The sequence below is a fragment of the Hemiscyllium ocellatum genome, unplaced genomic scaffold (genome assembly GCF_020745735.1).
Source record: "Hemiscyllium ocellatum isolate sHemOce1 unplaced genomic scaffold, sHemOce1.pat.X.cur. scaffold_98_pat_ctg1, whole genome shotgun sequence".
Lineage (NCBI taxonomy): Eukaryota > Metazoa > Chordata > Chondrichthyes > Orectolobiformes > Hemiscylliidae > Hemiscyllium > Hemiscyllium ocellatum.
Window position 1 is genome coordinate 700,094 of NW_026869341.1, and position 6,035 is coordinate 706,128.

The window sequence follows — 6,035 nt, forward strand, 5'->3', positions numbered from 1 at the left end:
GAATAGGTGAATGGAAAACAAAAAAAAAGAAAATTCATGAATGAACATTAATTAGAAATTTAATATGATCAAAGGTCATAACAATATTTAGACGAATTGCAATTTTTAATAACAAATGCAGGTAATTAGCTGACTAATGAATAATTGGAAGTGGCATATATTTATTTTACAAATGAAGAAAGTGACTTGTTTTACACGTTTGTCATTCTGCAGTATTTCAATGTATGTGTTCGAAATGTTTGAATCAAGCTCTTTTGAACAAAAAAAACTGACCATTTACGATCACTTCGCCTGATAAGTTGGAAATAGATATAGTGACCATATAGAAAATGGAGCTTAGAATGTTAACTAAAATGGCTGAAGCACATTGGCTGTATTGCCCAGCATCCTGAGCGAACAAATTGCTAATACAGCAAATTGCACAGGCTGGGTAAACATGTCCAATCCCACAGATCTGAGAATGACATAGTACCAGCACTAGGTCAAAGGGCAGCCATCAGAGGAGTACTGGTGCCTTACGGTCTAGCTGTAACACAGTAATGAGGTTTGAATGTTTACATTTAAAGAGCATCTTTGAGATTTGACTGTTGCCTTGAAAGAGCTAGAAAAATAATGGGAGTTAATGTCTGACTTTAAAGATAGTGTTAATATCTTAACCAGATGGGTGCTGGTGTCGGTGTGTTAAGATTTAGAGCATTTTTTGATGCGTAAGCTTACAATTAAGTATACTTTGATTAATATACTTTGCGATAGCTTAATGACACGGGACTCTGTATTGCGTGAGAAGTTATGTATAAATGTAACAACTTTCCCTATCAACGGTGAGAGAATCCACTCTTTAGTACCCAGTGTGGTCTAAGTGGCTTTTCTCTCCCAAGCCTTGTTAGTATATTCATATACTGATAGTCTTGAATAAAAACAGTACTGTTGAAGTGTATTAATTAAGTGGTGGTTCTCTGTTCTTGGACAGGCGTTCACAGAAAGCCAGGTAACGTGGCTGAGCTTTCACACGCCTTTTCACCTTTAAGACCACAACATTCTCAAACATTTTCCACGAATTTAGAACCAGCAGAACTAGTTAATTTCTTTTCTTGAGAACTTGAAGAGAATAAACAGCAGATACTGTGAATTAGTGATTCCATGCAAGCATTCGACTGAAGACAACATTCCTTCTTTCCAAAAATATATAACTTACAAAAATCCAAAATGTATTGTTATTTTTGAATGAAACAATAAAGAGATGTTAATTCTTTATCATTTGACTTTGTTGTATGAAAAATCCTTAAGTCTTATTGTGATTCCAAACATGATAAATCTTAGCATTGAAGTGAAATATAATTAAATGTTTCCACAGGTAAAATAAAAATTAATATTAACAATGATTGTGACATTGTACCCTGCAAAATCTTTACAGTAGTTCACGTACTGCGCCGTAATTCCACATTTGCACAATATACTGGATTGAATGAATATTAAAAGTTATTAGATAACAACAACAATTAAATCGTCAAAGTCTATCAATGGATTAAGTAATAACGAGAAACCTCATTTTGCTATGGGACTGAGTGATGTCTGGAAATGAACTGGAATTAATTCAGTGAAAAGTAATTACAGTTCCCTTTATTTTAAGGCTGAGATTAAGGCTGATCATTCTAATGAGCAAACATCAGATATTTGCAATGATGTTGGATGGGAAGTCATTGGTTCTGTTGTGAGATAGGTGACCTGCAAAATAAATGCATTTTCACACTGTAGTATTAGTACTAAGAAACAATGGATTAAATTTAAATGTGAATCTTACTATATTTGTTCAAAAGGCTTTCTTAAAAATTGTGCCATTATTGAAATGACAACATCTTGACACTTAGTGTTGGACATGAAGAATTAAAATGATTCAATATTTCAAAAGCACTTTGCTGTGATGTTGATTGAATATTTATTAAGATCAGTAACCTGAGGAATAGGACCTAGTTTTATGGATTGAAGAAAACAATGAGCCATGCAGTGATTATTGAACAAGATTCTTCTTTTTTAACACAAAAATATACATTGTACAAGAATTGTGAATTTCCATCCACTGAACTCCTTGTAGAGATGTGTTACATTGATTTATATGATTAATATGATGATGAATGTTTAAAGATTTGTGTCAGAATTAGGAAGAGAATTAGTAGATCATGAAAGTCAACAGGAAATTGAACAAACAATGTAGTCAACAACATGCGGTATATAAAGCAATTTTAATAATTTTGTCATTATTGTACAATGATGAATAACGTCAGAATAGAAACGGCAAAAAACAATCGACGTGATCAAAGCTGTTCTTTTCTTACAATGAAATGAAAGCAATAATCATTTTGTAGCACACATGATTTGAAAAAGCAGTCCTTTAATATGAAACATACCTTTTTGCAAAAATGTAGGAATTTTAAGAATTTGAAATGAAGCGTTTGTTGAATTTGCAACAAAAATGGTTATAATTTGAATTGTCTGTTGCACACAACAAAAAGCTTAAAAATTGTTAGAATGACAAAACTTTTGTTCCCAATGTTCTTGTATTCCAGTCAATGTCCATGATAAAGTAGAATTATTGGTTTAAACAATATAAATCATCGTTGACGACTGGACCTCCACCGCATCTCCTCCACTTCCCGCTCCCTCCACCGCATCTCCTCCACTTCCCGCTCCCTCCACCACATCTCCTCCACTTCCCGCTCCCTCCACCGCATCTCCTCCACTTCCCGCTCCTCCGCCCTTGAGCCCCGCTCCTCCAACCGCCACCAAGACAGAATCCCACTGGTTATCACCTACCACCCCACCAACCTCCGCATACAACGTATCATCCGCCGTCATTTCCGCCACCTCCAAACGGACCCCACCACCAAGGATATATTTCCCTCCACTCCCCTATCAGCGTTCCGCAAGGACCACTCCCTTCGTGACTCCCTCGTCAGATCCACACCCCCCACCAACCCAACCTCCACCCCCGGCACTTTCCCCTGCAACCGCAGGAAATGTAAAACTTGCGCCCACACCTCCACACTCACTTGCCTCCAAGGGACCCTTCCATATTCGCCACAAGTTCACCTGTACCTCCACACACATCATCTATTGCATCCGCTGCACCCGATGTGGCCTTCTCTATATTGGGGAGACAGGCAGCTTACTTGCGGAACGCTTCAGAGAACACCTCTGAGCCGCCCGGACCAACCAACCCAACCACCCCGTGGCTCAACACTTTAACTCTCCCTCCCACTCCACCGAGGACATGCAGGTCCTTGGACTCCTCCACCGGCAGAACATAAAAACACGACGGCTGGAGGAGGAGCGCCTCATCTTCCGCCTGGGAACCCTCCAACCACAAGGTATGAATTCAGATTTCTCCAGTTTCCTCATTTCCCCTCCCCCTCAACTCAGCACCGCCCTCCTAACCTGCAATCTCCTTCCTGACCTCTCCACCCCCACCCCACTCCGGTCTATAACCCTCACCTTGACCTCCTTCCACCTATCCCACCTCCATCGCACCTCCCCCAAGTCTCTCCTCCCTACCTTTTATCTTAGCCTGCTTGGCTACTCTCTCTCATTCCTGATGAAGGGCTTATGCTCAAAACGTCGAATTCCCTATTCCTGAGATGGTGCCTGGCCTGCTGTGCTTTGATCAGCAACACATTTTCAGCTGAAATATAAGATATCAATTGCACTTACTGCAGGGAATAGTAGACAAATGCTTACTGTTGTTACGAGTCTCAGGAACAATAAGGTATTTACTCAGTAATCAGGTGGTGATAAGGACCTTTGTGTTGCTTTATGAGCACTGTTTTGTGTTAACATTGATTTCAATAAAATTGAGGTATTTACATGAATTAGGGAACAGACTGATATTTGGGTGTGAAGGATCTTATTTAAGATTAGACAATTTTAAATATTTACTAGAATTGCTGAGCAAAACACACTTAAGACATCATGCAATAAATGAGGTAAGTGAGAAATATGTAAAGTCAATTTTCAAATGAATACACTCTGATATTTTCACAGCATTTCAATCTTACATTCAACATAAATAGGTGAGTGGAAAACTAAACATTTCACACAATTCACAAACAGATCAATAACTAAAACATTGATAAATAATAGCAAGTGGCATTTGTTTATTTTACTGAAGAAGAACAATATTATTTTCTTATATTTGTATCACTGGAGCATCAAGTTCTATGTGTTGTCCGAACTAAGCTCTTCAGAACAAAACAAAATCAATGAATATAATTCCTTTGTATATTTCATCTTTATGATTGCAACATTCTCAAATATTTTCCGAGGAATATTGATTGAGTGGAATTAGATACATTTTGTTATTAATGACCTGATGAAAGTAAATAACAAATACTGAGATTATTGGAATTAACAACAGATGGAAGCATATCGAATATTGATTTGGAAGGCAATTCAATTGATTTTTAGATATTTTCGAATCAGAATTCTGTACAAGGTGGGAATTGAAACTGTGCCTACTGGTGTGGTAGCAGAGACAGTAACAGAGCTGCACAAGACTCCTTCATAACTTTCCCAACCATAATGGGCAAGGTGACAATCACACGCTTGTTACAAATTCTAAGCTAAAATGTTGTGTAATTACTGTAATTGATAATTGTTTCTAAAATCCTGATAGATAAGTTGACTTAATATTTTGAATGCACTTTGCTCTGATATCGATTGTATATTCATTAATACTAATAAACTCAAAATTAACATTAAAAGGTGGGTTTAATAATTAAGAAACACTCACCAACAATTGATTTTTTTTTGTAGAGTCATGTTCATTTAATTAATGCCATTTTTACCGTGACAAATGTTTCGACATTTATGTCAGAATTAGGAAGACAATAATCAGAGCTGAAAATGTGTTGCCAGTTAAAGCACAGCAGGTCAGACTAATTAGGCCAGGAAAGTGAGTATGATTGGGAAGGAAAGGTAGTGTTAATGAAATTTGGTCCCAGGAGTCATTTCGTACCAAATGACTGATAATTGTGGGATTATTTTTCATTGACAACTAATGTTGGAAGAAAAAGAAACTAACTCAACATTTCAAAAGCAGTTTCTTTTTCTGCTTATGAAATTAAATAAATATTGTTTTGGAGGTCATAGGATTTGAAAAATAGAAACAGCCATTTAATGTGAGATTTGAGCTGAAGAATCGTTCTTTTCACCCCAGTGTAGTGTTTCCAATAAATTAAAATTTAGTGTTAGTTGAACTAAAGAACAAATGGATGTACCTACATTGTTTTCTTGCACACATAAAAAGTAAAACAATTTTAACATGGAAATTATTTTGCTCTGAAAGTAATAATTTCACACAAAGTAAGTGTTTATATTGAATTGAAGTGTCAGCATAACTGCAGGAGTGGTTTCCACTGAATGAAGACTCAGAAGGCAGGCAGAACTCTGGGAAGTGGGAGATGTTTACCTATGCTGCAACAAGTTAACATAGAACATTACAGTGCAGTACAGGCCCTCCGGCCCTCGATGTTGTGCCGATCTGTCATACTAATCTGAAGCCCATCCAACCTACACTATTCCATGTACCTCCATATGCTTGTCCAATGACAACTTAAATGTACTTAAAGTTGGCGAATCTACTACAGTTCCAGGCAAAGCATTCCATAGGAGTAAGTGAGGACTGCAGATACTGGAGATCAGAGCTGCAAATATGTTGCTGGAAAAGCGCAGCAGGTCAGGCAGCATCCAAGGAACAGGAGTATTGATGTTTTGGGCATAAGCCCTTCTTCAGGAATGAGGAAAGTGTGTCCAGCAGGCTAAGATAAAAGGTAAGGAGGAGGGACTTGGGGGAGGGGCATTGAAATTGCGATAGGTGGAAGGAGGTCAAGTTGAGGGTATAAGGCTGGAATGGGGTGGGGGAGGAGAGGTCAGGAAAAGATTGCAGATTAGGAAGGCGGTGCTGAGTTCGAGGGATTTGACTGAGACAAGGTGGGGGAGTTGAAATGAGGAAACTGGAGAAATCTGAGTTTATCCCTTGTGGT